We start from the raw sequence: 13,306 nt of genomic DNA on the forward strand, positions 1-13,306 counted from the left end.
CTCTCTCTCGCACAACCGCCCCCCCCCCCCCCCCAGCGGGGAAAAGGTAGGGCAGGGGAGACAGAGCGGAGGCAGCCGAGCAGCAAGTTTGGCCCAAAGTGCTGCTGCGGCGGCGGGGAGAGCCGCTGCCGCCTTCGCGCCCCCCCCTCCCTGCCCCCCTCCCGCTCTCGCGGACCCCGTGCCAGCAGAGGGGAGGAGCGAGCGCGGCGCTCCGGAGAAGGCCGGCCCCCGAGCCCCCGCCGCCTGTCTCCCTGCCTCCCTGCCTGCCGGCTTTCTTTCTCTCCCCGGCCCCGAACTCCCGGGACGGCGGGAGGACCCCAGCCTTTGGCGGGTCCCCGGGCTCGGTTCCTCGGAGCGGCGGGGAGACTTGTGCTTTGCCGCAATTGCTGGGGGGGGGGGGAGAGAGAGAGCGCCCTTTTTGCAACCCTTTCTTTGCAACCCTCCTTTGCAACCCCTTCTTTGCATTTCACTTTCGGCTCCGCGGACGGGGAGAGGGGCGTCGTTCGGCGCCGGCGGGGACGCGCTGGGTCGCGGGGTCCGGGTGGGGGCGACGCCCGGAGGAGGAGGGGGGGGACGCGGGGCTCCTCGCCCTGCACCGTCGGGAAGACGGGGCTCCCCCTTCCCCCCAGCCCCGGGACTCTGGCGCGTGCTTGTGTGCAACGGATGTGACATTTTTTGGGGGGGGGGCAACTCTGCAGAGCTCGGCCGCTGCCCGGGCCAACGCGCGGGGATCGGGGCGGCGTGTGTGCTTGGGGGGGGGAGAACCCCGGGGTGGAGGGGGGGCATCAGGCCCGGCCGGCCCCCCAGCAACGCTTCCCCCGAGGAGCAGGGGGCTGCCTCCCCCCCCTCCCCCTCCCCCTCCCGGGCTCCCTCCTGGTTGGCCGGCCGGCCTCGCCAGCCCCGCCCTCGACGGAGCCCCCGGCTCGGGAGATCTGCAGCATCAGCGAGAAAAGCGCGCGGCTTCGCGCAGGCTCAGTGCGGCGCGCCGCAGTCCCTCCGTAGGCGCGGGGGGGGGGAGGAAGGAGGGCTCCGGCGGCTCCCCGGCGGGTTAAGTGGGATGAGCGCCCAGCGGCTCCACTTCGCCTCTTCCACGCACGCGCTCCACCCCCCCAGAAAAGCCCCTCCCTTTTTTGCACGCCCCTCCCCAGCGGGCGATGGGGGGGGGCGCCTTGACGCCTGCAAGCCCGGGCGCGTTTTGCTCGGGATCCTGATCGGGGTGGGGGGGGGAGCGGACTTCCAAGCATAAGATCCGGCGGCAGATTGCAATTTGCATTGATTATTTTTATTTATTTGTTGCACCAGATCTCCGGTGTTGCGGTTTAGTGTGTGTGTGTGTGTGGGGGGGGGCAGCTCAGCGCCTAGAGGGACTGCTCCCTCTCTGTGCGGGGCTTTGCAACGGTGTGTTTTTGCAAAGCCGGGGATTCCTCCCGCCGTCCCCCCCCCCTTTTCTCCAACGGCTCCTTGGCAGGAGCTGCCTCCCAGCCTTTGCAGCCTCTCTCCGGTTGGCGTCTTCCTGCACATTTCGCACGCGAGCCGCTCCAGCGCCCTCCCGATCTTTTTGTGCGTTCTCATAACCCCCCCCCCCCAGACACACACACACACACACAGCTTCCACCACAGTCCTCCTTGTGAATCTCCCCCATTTCTCTGTTGCAGAACCTCCAGCACCCCACTCAAGTCTTCCCCCGAGTCCTTCCCCACGATCCTTCCCTTGCAGTGCCCACCCCGCCTCCCTCCCTCCCTCCCTCTCTGATACTCTTTCGCCCCCCCCCCCGCAAAGTCTGCCCGTCCTTCACGCCGGATTGGCTCCTCTCTCGGCGTGCGGAGGGGTCGCCCCCCCTCGCCCCCCCCACTCCGGAGGCAGGCGGTCGGGAGGCCGGCGTGGGAAATGGCCTCGACGTGGGCTGCATGGGAGATGGGCGGCAGCGGTGTGCCCCGGCTGCGGGGGGGGGGGGCTGTGTGTGGAAGAAGCAAGCGAGGGAATCAGTCGCAACCTTCCCCCCCCCCCCCTCCGAGATCGCCTCGAGCCGTCATCTTCGGGACCAACCGCGCACGGATCGCCTCTTCCCTGCTAAGGAAATCTCCCCAGAAAGAGATTTGTGCAGATGTGGGGGGGGGGGGTGCCCGCAGAATAGATTCTGGGCGTATTGGGTAAGGGGGAGGTAATAGAAAACCAATTCACACCGGGACACGAGTTATGGGTCCGATCTCTTCCCTATTGCTTCTCCGCTGCCCCCCCCCCTTCCCCATGCACCCAGCAACTATTCTGCAGGCTCCCCAGATTTTCGAAAGTCGATGCCCCCTCCCTCGTCGTCATGCTAAATGGGGAGGGGGGTCTTTGGGCTAAGGTGGTCCGTTGCACCTCCCCCTTCCCCTTGCGGCTCCGGGGTACAGCCCCACGCGGGAACCGCTGAGCCTCGCAGTCATTGTCTTGGACGGAGGGTGCGACTGGGGGATTCTCTGGTGTGATGCGGCTCCCGGGATGGGGCGAAACCGCCGACTCTTCTCCCTCTCTCTCTCTCTCCCCCCCCCCCAATTCAGTTTGAGTCTGATTACGGTGTGCCCGTTAAGCGGCGGCGTTTCCTTGCACGGGACTGCGCTGGAGTTCACGGGTTTGGAGCCGAGTAAGTCTGCATAGGGTTGCGCCAGACATGCGCCGGGAGCTCTGCGGCTTGAGCTCATAGCCAATTAAAAAAAAAAATCCTCAGTTTTCTGGCATTTCGTTTGACCCCTCAAGTCTCAAATTTGGGAAAGGGGGAAAAAAAGATCTGGGCAAAAACGCAGCTATTTGCAATGGATTTCCAAGGGCGAATAGGCAATATTTTAGAAGTTTGAATGCCAGGTGGGCCATGCGGACTTGTGATAAGGAAGACGCTAAATACAGTTAAATCGTGATAGTCAAGTGTGTGTGTGGGGGGGGAGACAGCAAACGGATTAAGCATTTTGATAGCAGGGGGGGTGGAAACTCGACCCAACAGCTCCACCAAGGGACAGACGGAGGAAACGACACCAGCCAAGAGCTCCAGATCGGATGACCTTTTTATCACTTCGCAGAGGCCTGCTGGGTTGCTGCTCTTACTGCGGCTCGATCTCCGCAGCCGCCTTCCCTCTGAGGAGCTCGAGGTTCCCCCGCCTCTTGCCAAAGTCTTTAGAACTGGAGAGATTACGTACAGGTTGAGTATCCCTTTTTTGGACATCCGATATCCAGACTGATCCAAAAACCGGACGTTTTCAGCCGTCATGCAGGCGCTACTCACAGGCCCTCAGCAGCGCCACTAATGGTTCAATGTACACAAAATTATTTAAAAATATTGTTTAAAATTACATTCAGGCTATGTGCATAAAGTATATATAGAAGAAAAAGAAGAGTTGGTTTTTATATGCCGACTTTCTCTACCCCTTAAGGAAGAATCAAAACTAGCTTACCACTTAAGGAAGAATCAAATTACCTTCCCCTCCCCACAACAGACACAACAGGTAGGTGGGGCTGAGAGAGCTCTAAGGGAGCTGTGACTAGCCCAAGGTCACCCAGCTGGCTTCATGTGTAGGAGTGGGGAAACCAACCCAGTTCACCAGATTAGGGTCCACCGCTCATGTGGAGGAGTGGGGAATCAAACCCGGTTCTCCAGATCAGAGTCCACCGCTCAAACCATTGCTCTTAACTCTCCATGCTGGTTATATAAAACATAAAGGAGTTTTGTTGGGTCCCATCCCCAAGGGTATCTCATTATGTATATGCAAAAATTCCAAAATATTGCAACATACGGAAAGATCCGAAATACAGACCACTTCTGGTCCCAAGCAGTCCAAATAAGGGATACTCAACCTGTCCCGTGAAGCGGTCTAGTCACAGGAAAGGCGGTAACCCCTCTGTTCTCTTCACCCCCCAGGCTCACGGACACACAAAACCACACCTCAGTTTTCCTAACACCAAGTCTTCCCTCCACACTTGGGAGAGTTTAAATCAGGGAGCCGCAACATACCGTTTAAAACAACCAAGAGCTGTTTTCACATGGCTTGTTGGGTTAAAGTCCTGCTAAACTGCTTAAAATAGGAAGACAATTCCAGGAAACTCTTCAAGGTCAGCAACCTGTAAACTACAAAGGGCTTCTGAGCATGTGCAAAGGATGCATATTTTTCCTCCTTACAACTGAACAAGTAACTGTGGCTAGGGATGTGAAAATCAGACAAAATGGGGCAACTTGGGTGGAGGGGTAGGATTAAAGCCATTATCCTATGCTGTTTAAAAGTGAATCTCTACCACACAATAAAAGATTGCCATTTCGTTTCTTACTGACTTCGCTACTGTACTTTGAACAGCAGCCTGACTCTCAGAAATTAAGTTAAAAAATTCCCCAAAGTGTGCCAGAAAAATCTTTGTGTTTTTCTTTTTCTTTTGTCTTGTCAGGCTGGTGTCAAAACTCAGCAGCAGGGCCAGAAAAAAAATTGGAGCAACTCAGTTTTAAAATCAGACATCTTGTCTAAAATTAGCCACACATTTCACACTTTTGCTATATGCAAAACACAAAAATATTTGAAAATAATAATAAGGTGGTAGCTGTGTTCATGCACATGCTTAAAGGTTTACAGCTGCAGGATTAAAACTGAAACTTCTTAGTAAAAGAATAATGATTCTTTCATCTACACACCATTCCCCTTTAGAAGTTTCTGTTTTATGGAAATTGCTCAGAGGCTTAGCGAAAAGACAAAATATAGACATTGAACACATAAAGCTGCCTTATACTGAATCAGACCCTTGGTCCATCAAAGTCAGTATTGTCTACTCAGACCGGCAGCGGCTCTCCAGGGTCTCAGGCAGATCTAACGTTACATTTCTATGCCCACTGGGAATGAACACCGCAGGACTTTATACTCATACATGGGCAGACTGCAGATTCTCTTCAGCAACCTTTTGACAGTTCCTAATGCAACATTTTACAATATTTTCAGTTCATATATGTTTGAAGGAATTTATTAAATGTTGGGAAGATCCAGGGAAGGAGAAACTATATGTTTCATTGACAGAAGTGTGTCTTGCATGAGTGGGACACCTAAAGTGCAATCCTATGCAGAGTTACTCCAGTCTAAGCCCGTTGAAATGAATGGGTTGCGGCTGGAGTAACTCTTTTTAGGATCGCAGTGTCAATGCATTAATCGCTATTTAAAATGCTCCTTTTAATCACTCATCAAAAACACACATGGCAGTAGGTTTGATGAAATCAAGAATGTACACCCCAGATCTTAGTTTAGGATGGCTACCAAATAGTAACTTAAGGTGGGGCCACGGGGATTGTTTGTCCTTTATCTGTGGCCGCCGGCCGGGATAATACTATTAAAACCCTAAAATCTTCACCTGTATTGAATTATGGTTACGGTCAAGTATTTCTACAGCTAAATGCTAATTGAGTACTAGGCCACCAGCAAGGATTACCATCCTTTCTCCTTTCCTTATTTCCTTTATTTCTGTTCTTTGTGCTCGCAGATCATGAGCACAACAAATTCAACAAGTTCAGTAATACAGAATAACCAAACATACGGAAATACAAAATCTAAAATGTACAGTCAGAAAGAAATATCATTGAAAACCATAGATAAAAATGTTGCCATGGCGAGGGTTACATTTGGATCAGTATCAGCCAATAGTTTTGCAACAATCTCTTGCTTTAGGGAAGGTCCCCACTTCTGGATGTATACTGCAATCCATTTATCTCTGGCGAGATCATACTTTTTACAGTCAAAAAAATGCTGAACGATGTCCAAATACCGCCATTTACAATCCTAAAATTGTTACCATCCTAAATTGTCAGTCCTTACATTTCTTTAAAGCACCACCCAGTCTTCTACAAATGCCTGCGAGTGACTCTCCTGAAATCTAGGCACTGATCCAGAGAGTTTCCCCCCATCCATTTTAATGTCTTTATACATTAATAATGCAAGTAATAATATGCCTGGGGTTGCCCTCCCAGACCTTCTATGCTGTGTCATGTCTCTATCTTCCTTCCAATTGCTCCTCAAAGCTCTCCTTTTCCATGAAGAGTTTGGTATAAGCTCTTGGGTTTTATAGTTCCTGCTAAGCAAATGAACTGGAAGAGGTACCTATTCTTCCCCTGCGAATACCCACCTCCCTCTTCCCTCCATTGCTTCCCCTTCTCCCAAGCCAGATGATCAGTTCCTCAGGGCAGAAACTTTTTTGTTACTATTTATGGTAGAAGAAGGAGGAGGTGGAGGAGGAGGTGGTGGTGGTAGAGAGGAGGAGTTCCTTTTTTTTATGCAGACTCCCCTTGTGGGAACGGTGAAATCGAATCACTTGCTCATGTCCTTTTTAATTGCTCTTTTTATGCTTGCAGCCAATCCCAGTTCATTGACTTACTGTTTGTAAACAGGGAATTGCTTTCTGATGAAATTAGGACATCCTACCTTATGACCACACAAAAATCCAAAAAATTATTGATTCAGTTGCAAGGTTTTTACAGTTAGCAATCAGATATTGTGAATGGTATGTAGCTTTCCTTAATGGCTTGTTTTATCCATTTTTTTCTCTTTGTAGTTGGATTTATCCTAATGTACGTTTTTCTTTCTATATGCCAATAAAGGCTTGTGTGTGTTTGTGTGTGTGTGTGTGTACGCTAACTTTCTTTGCCTCTCAAGGAGAATCAAACCGGCTTACAATCTCCTTCCTTTCCTCTCCCCACAACAGGCACCTTGTGAGGTAGGTGGGGCTGAGAGAATTCGGAGAGAACTGTGACTAGCCCAAGGTCACCTAGCTGGCTTCATGTGGAGTGGGGAAACCAACCCGGTTCTCCAGATTAGAGTCCGCCACTCTTAACCACTACACCACGCTGGCTCTCTGTGCATACTGATTTCATTCTATAGATGCGCTTAAAGTGTCAGGAGCCTACTGTGGAATTTTTGAGCATCTTGCTAAAATCTACAATCATGTCCCAAGCTGCATGTTAAAAGCCTCCTCCGTTTCAACCTCCAATCCAAAGCTTCCCTTTAGGAACTAGTTTCCTGTTCTTTGGCTCTTAGGTTTGTTTGTTTTTTCCAATTGTGTTTGAAGGAGAGTGCATTGACTGGAAGGCAATATCCCAACACACTACTTTTTAAAACATCTGTTATGTGCATGTTGGGCTGCATTAAATCTGTATGCAAGAAGGGTATGGTTTTGTTTTTTTTACACCGTTTCTCTTTAAGTGGTGTACTGCTTGCAATTCTGAGTATTCCAATAAACTGCAGGAACTTTTACACATGTGTACGTTTTCCTCCAGAAGCAACCATGATGTCAGAGTAACCTTGGCTGCAAAGGGGTGGCCATGTTCGTTTATTAAAATGTATAAATCATGCCTTTCTTCAAGCTTCAAGGCGACTTAAAAAAATAGTTAAAGACATTTGCAGTTAAAACCAATCGAACAACAAACCCCAAATCTATTCCCCTCCCCTTCCTTAAAAGATGCCTGCCATTCAAACCCCCTCAAAAGCCCTGGCAAACTTGCAATGCCTTCTGAAGATCTCCAAGGATGGGGCTACTCTAGGGTTACCAATCTCCAGGTGGTGGCTGGAGATCTGCTATTACAACTGATGTCCAGCCGATAGAGATCAGTTCACCTGGAGAAAATGGCCACTTTGGCAACTGAACTCTATGGCATTGGCGTCCCTCCCCTCCCCAAACCCTAGCCTCTTCAGGCTCCACCCCAAAAACCTTTTACCGGTGGTGAAGAGTTGGTTTTCATACCCCAGTTTTCTCTACCTTTAAGGAAACTCAAACCAGCTTACAGTCGCCTTCCCTTCTTCTCCCCACTACAGACACGTTGTGAGGTAGGAGCGGCTGAGAGAGTTTGGAGAGAACTGTGACTGGCCCAAGGTCACCCAACAGGCTTTGTGTGGAGGAGTGGGGAAACCAACCTGGTTCACCAGATTCAAGTCTGCTGCCCATATGGAGGAGTGGGAGAATCAAACCCTGTTCTCCAGATTAGAGTCCACCACTCTGGAAAGAAAGCAAGCCTAAGGATGCATTTCTGGTTGCAAATTTTAAAAAGTAAACTTTACTACAGGGGGAAGGATAGTAAAATAAGACAGATTGGTTAATTACTTCTCAAACAGTGTGCTTTTCTGAGTTCTGCAATGATCAAAACTACTACAGTTAATATAATTCTATATTTGGTTTCCTTTCCTGCAGGGGAGCAGACATATTGGATCATGAATTGCTAGACTGTCTCATCATTTGCCACACTAGAAACAAGAGGGAGCATTCCATGCAATTTTGAAGCCCCAGGGAAAGCAACAAGGAGTTACCCGATATACCCTGAGTAGGCAAATGAGAAAGAAATGAAGAGGGTAATATGTGGAATACCTTCTCCCTATCCATGTTAGGTTGCATTGTGGTGGAAAGTGTCAAGTCACAGCTGGCGTATGGCACCCCTGTAGGGAGAGCCAGCCTGGTGTAGTAATTAAGAGCAGTGATTTGGAGCGGTGGACTCTAATTTGGAGAACTGGGTTTGATTCCCCGCTCCTCCACATGAGCAGTGGACACTAATCTAGTGAACTGGGTTGGTTTCCCCACTCCTACACATGAAGTCAGCTGGGTGACCTTGGGCTACTCACAGCTCTCTTAGAGCTCTCTCAGCCCCACCTACCTCACAGGGTGTCTGTTGTGGGGAGGGGAAGGGAAGGTGAGTGTAAGCCGGTTTGATTCTTAAGTGGTAGAGAAAGTCAGCATATAAAACCAACTCTTCTCCTCCTCCTCCTGGCAAGAGACGTTCAGAGGTGGCTTGCCATTGCCTGCCTCCTTGTGGGCTGAGAGAGTTCGGAGAGAACCGTGACTGGTCGGAGATCACCCAGCAGGCTTCCTGTGGAGGAGTGGGGAATCAAACCCGGTTCTCCAAGATTAGAGTCCACCACTCTTAACCAAGACACCACGCTGTTGTTAGAAAGTTTGAAGGTGGTCACTGGCTGCTGAAATATCTCTGAGATCTAAAAACATTTCAAGATACAAAAGGGATGATGTTTGCATCCATTTTAGATCACGATGGGTAGCCATGTAGTCCATCTGTAATAGTAGAAAAGAGCAAAAGTCCTCTGGCACCTTAAAAACTAACAAAATTTCTGGTAGGGTATGAGGTTTCGTGAGTTGTGAGTCTTCAGATACAGCTAGAATGTGAGTCCATCTATCCTTGGATTAGGTGTGATATGTAGAGGGGTGGTAGGAGTGGAGAAATCAGCATTGGTAATGAGACATGAATCTCAGATCTCTATTCAGTCCAGGAGAATGCATAGTCTTAAGTGTCATTATTATTTGTAATTCAGCAGTCTCTCTTAGATATTTCATTTTTACAGTACTATTTCAGATGTGGGGGACAGCAATATACAGACGAGTATGTCTTAGCACACTTGTACATATTTAAAAATAATACATACAAAAAGTATTTTCAGATCCCTTTTTTAAAACCTCATAATAATGCTATCAATGTGGGACAATCATTCATCCCTCCCTTTAAAGCATTAGGTACAAGATAAAAGGTAAAGGTCCCCTGTGCAAGCACTGGGTCATTCCTGACCCATGGGGTACTAGATACGAAGGTGTACTGGTATATATTTTTTGCTGTCAAGTCACATCTGACTTATGACAACCCCATAGGTTTTCAAGGCAAGAGATGTTCAGAGGTGTTTTGCCATTGCCAGCCTCCGCATCACCCCCCCCCTCCCGTATTCCTTGGAGGTCTCCCATCCAAATACTTGCCAGGGTCAACCTCACTTAGCTGCTGCTGCTTATTCTTCTCCTCCTCTTCCTCCTCCTGTACCAGGTAAAAATACCAAAGGCACAAATCACTTTTAAAGCAAAGGCATGTGTTCCTTTGACATGCACATTTAGTAAGCCCTTTTAATTGTACATACCACTGAACTGGCCAGAAGACCTCTTGAAGAATAATGACATTTGCTTTCACAAGCTCTCATTTGGGAACTTGGGGGTTTTGGGTGTGTGTGGGGAAACTGTAATAGAAAATGGGGGTGAGGGGAAGAAACCTCTTGTTTCCTTCTGTTGTAGCTCTTTGAAAGTCTGAAACTCAGCATTTGACCCCCTTTTGAGATGGTGAGATGTCTCCTGCTGCACGAACCTTAAAATAACTTTGGCCTGGAGAGGGATAAAGATACGCTTCTCATGTTGGTTCCTTTCCAGAAGTGGAGAAAGTCTTCCAAGGAAGAGGCGCATATGTCTAAAAAAGGAGACTTTCCATTTTGAATGAAGAGATGCTGGTGATTTCAAGCCTCCTATCTTTTTATCTTAGACAAAATGCTTTTGGGTTCAAAAACTTAAGAGGTCCCTCTTGCTCACTTAACTTTTATGCTATTTCCTTTATGTTTAGCTCTGAAGGAGTTCTTCGCCTCCACGCCTCGATTCCTGCAGCTGCCCCCCCTTTTCTTCCACATCGCAAAGGGCTCTACTATATGCTATGGTTTCTTCCATTTTAATGACACCCCCACCCCTTTTTGCACATGCAATGGTGTACAAATAAGCACACTGGCCAAATCCAAAATGACGTGAAGCAAAGTCCACTTTGACAGGGTGAGTAGATGTCAGTTTCACTTGTAACGAGTCTTGCCGTTGCACGAGCACAAGTGTGCTTATTTGAAGTTTTTATAATTGTAATAGCTTGCAATTATTTTTGTACATATTTGTATATAGCTTGTCACACTGTTTGTTTTGATTTATTGCACTTGCTGTAATGCTTAATATACTATTTTGATATTTCTGACTTTTGAGCTGTCCCTGTTTAGTTCTTACAACCTCCAGGTACTAGCTAGAGATCTCTTGCTATTACAGCTGATCTCCAGCCGATAGAGATCAGTTCCCCGGGAGAAAATGGCCGCTTTGGCAAGTGGACTCTATGGCACTGAAGTCCCTCCCCTCCCCAAACCCCGCCCTCCTCAGGCTCCACCCCCCAAAACCTCCCGCCATTGGTGAAGAGGTACTTGGCAGCCCTACTCTTCTTCCTTGCATACACCACATATATCTCATTCTCATTCTGTCTGGTGTCCTTGTCTCTCTCCCCCCCCCCATTGGTTGCCTCTTCTTGTTCCTTCCCGATTCCAGCCAATCAGGGATCACATTGCGAGGAGGATGATTTCAACTGATCGTACCCCAACCGGGATGAAAGTCATCACGAGGCAAAGGAGAGTGATTGAAAATGAGAAAAAAGGAAGGCTCAGAATGCAAGAATGCCCCAAATCACCAGCACGACTAAACATTTTGAGGCAGTGCTACGCCGGGTTTGGCACCGCAATGACCAATTACATATTTTTAAATACCAGTGTGGAGTTCATAGGATACCCCGCGTCTCCTCAAGGCGGATCCGCTATTGGCCCTGAATCCAAAGAGAGAGAAACTTCTAAACTCATCAATTTGGATTCTTCAAGACGAGAACCGCCACGCCGATGCAGATCTCAGCTTTTCAGCAAAATATTCCGCAGCCGTGTTCACCAATCCCGAATAGAAATTTTCATCGTCCCTGGGTTGCGGGAGGAGTAATTGAGACATTTTTAGTCAGCACAAGGCAGCTGGCCTCAGCCACAGTTCTCAGACTGTGCTTGTGAAAGGTGAACAGCTATACCCAGCTAGCAGCTATTATCTCTAATGCTTCATGGAGCAGCGTCCCTAAGGAAGGAAAGCCCTTTTTAAAAAACATCGCCTTGACAAAACAAGCATATGAAGCATGTCTTTATTTTTAAAGTTTAATCTGATTAAACTGGGATTAAAGGGTTATAATCTAGCACCCTCATAGTGTGGAATTTAGAAGCACAGATTTGGTGATTTTTTCCAGTTTAGGGAAAAGTTGTCACATGCCTTATACTGAATCAGACCCTTGGTCCATCAAGACCTGCAGCGGCTCTCCAGGGTCTCAGGCGGAGGTCTTTCACGTCACCTACTTGCCTAGCCCCTTTAACAGGAGATGCTGGGGACTGAACCTGGGACCTTCTGCATGCCAAGCAGATGCTCTACCACTGAGCCACGGCCCCTCCCTCAAGGCTTTGCAATATTGAATCAACTAAGAGATGAGCAATCAGGAGGTGAACTAGTGAATCATGGGAGTTTGGGGGTGGGGGGACAAGAACAGGAAAAGCTGCTGGCCCGGATTCACCTGTTGTCACCAGCAACAGGATGTGCCCAGCAATTGATGAGCTTGGGTATAGAAGCAAAGAAGACCATTCACAGCAAAGAAGACAGCAAACCAGAAGCTTCCTCCTGTTGAGTCAGGCCCTTGGTTGCTCAAAGTCATCCCTGTTTACTCTGACTGGCAGCAGCTCTCTTAGGACTGAGGTGGAGGTATTTCACATCACCTCTTATGTAATACTTTTAACTGGAGGTGCCGGGGACTGAACCTGGAACCTTCTGCATGCTGAGCAGATGCTCTACCACTGAGCCACAGCCACTCCCCTTAAGCAGAGCAAATGGAGCTGTCTTAGACTGAGTCAGACCAATGGTCTCTCAGTATTGTTTACTCTGACAGGCAGCAGCTCCCCAGGTTCCCAGGTAAGTATCAGTAAAGCTTGAATGAACTCTGCAGTGTGGATAGGATCATGTCTAGGGTTGCAAACCTCCAGTGACTAGCTGGAGATCTCGTGCTATTACAACTGATGTCCAGCCAATGGAGATCAGTTCCCCTGGAGAAAATGGCCGCTTTGGCAACTGGACTCTATGGCATTGAAGTCCCTCCCCTCCCCAAACCCCACCCTCCTCAGTCTCCGCCCCAGAAACCTCCCGCCGGTGGCAAAGAGGGACCTGGCAACCCTAGTAGTGTCTCTGGATGCGCATCTGCACCCGGAATGCACGCAGATCTCTTTTGCTCGACGAGAGCTGCGGATTCGTAGATTAGAATTTGTTTGCCGCCTCGTTGGCCCCATGAGTATGGAAAGGTCCCGTAAAAACCGTGTTCAATACATTAAATAAATCAATAATCAATACCGAGACGCAAAGTGTTATTTGGATAATGAATATTCAGGAAGAGCATTTTCTAATATTTGCGGCTTTTGTAGACAGCCCCTCCCTCTGGAAGAGGGACTCACAGAATAGAAACTCTCCCCACCCCCTTCTGTTTATCTCAGTCTTCCGCAGACCTCATTTATCACTTCCCATTAGGCTTGTCAAGGCAATGGAACCCTATGTAAATAGTCTTCCCTTTCATCCCGACGTCTATCTTGATGCACCCCAGGCGAGGCAAGGAAATGAGATTGCATTGCATTTTGGATTTTATTTCTCACAACAGAGGCAAACACGAGCTGCTACTGAGGAACCTGAAGTAGTAAATTTAAT

This window comes from Euleptes europaea, chromosome 9 (genome assembly GCF_029931775.1).
Source record: "Euleptes europaea isolate rEulEur1 chromosome 9, rEulEur1.hap1, whole genome shotgun sequence".
NCBI lineage: Eukaryota > Metazoa > Chordata > Lepidosauria > Squamata > Sphaerodactylidae > Euleptes > Euleptes europaea.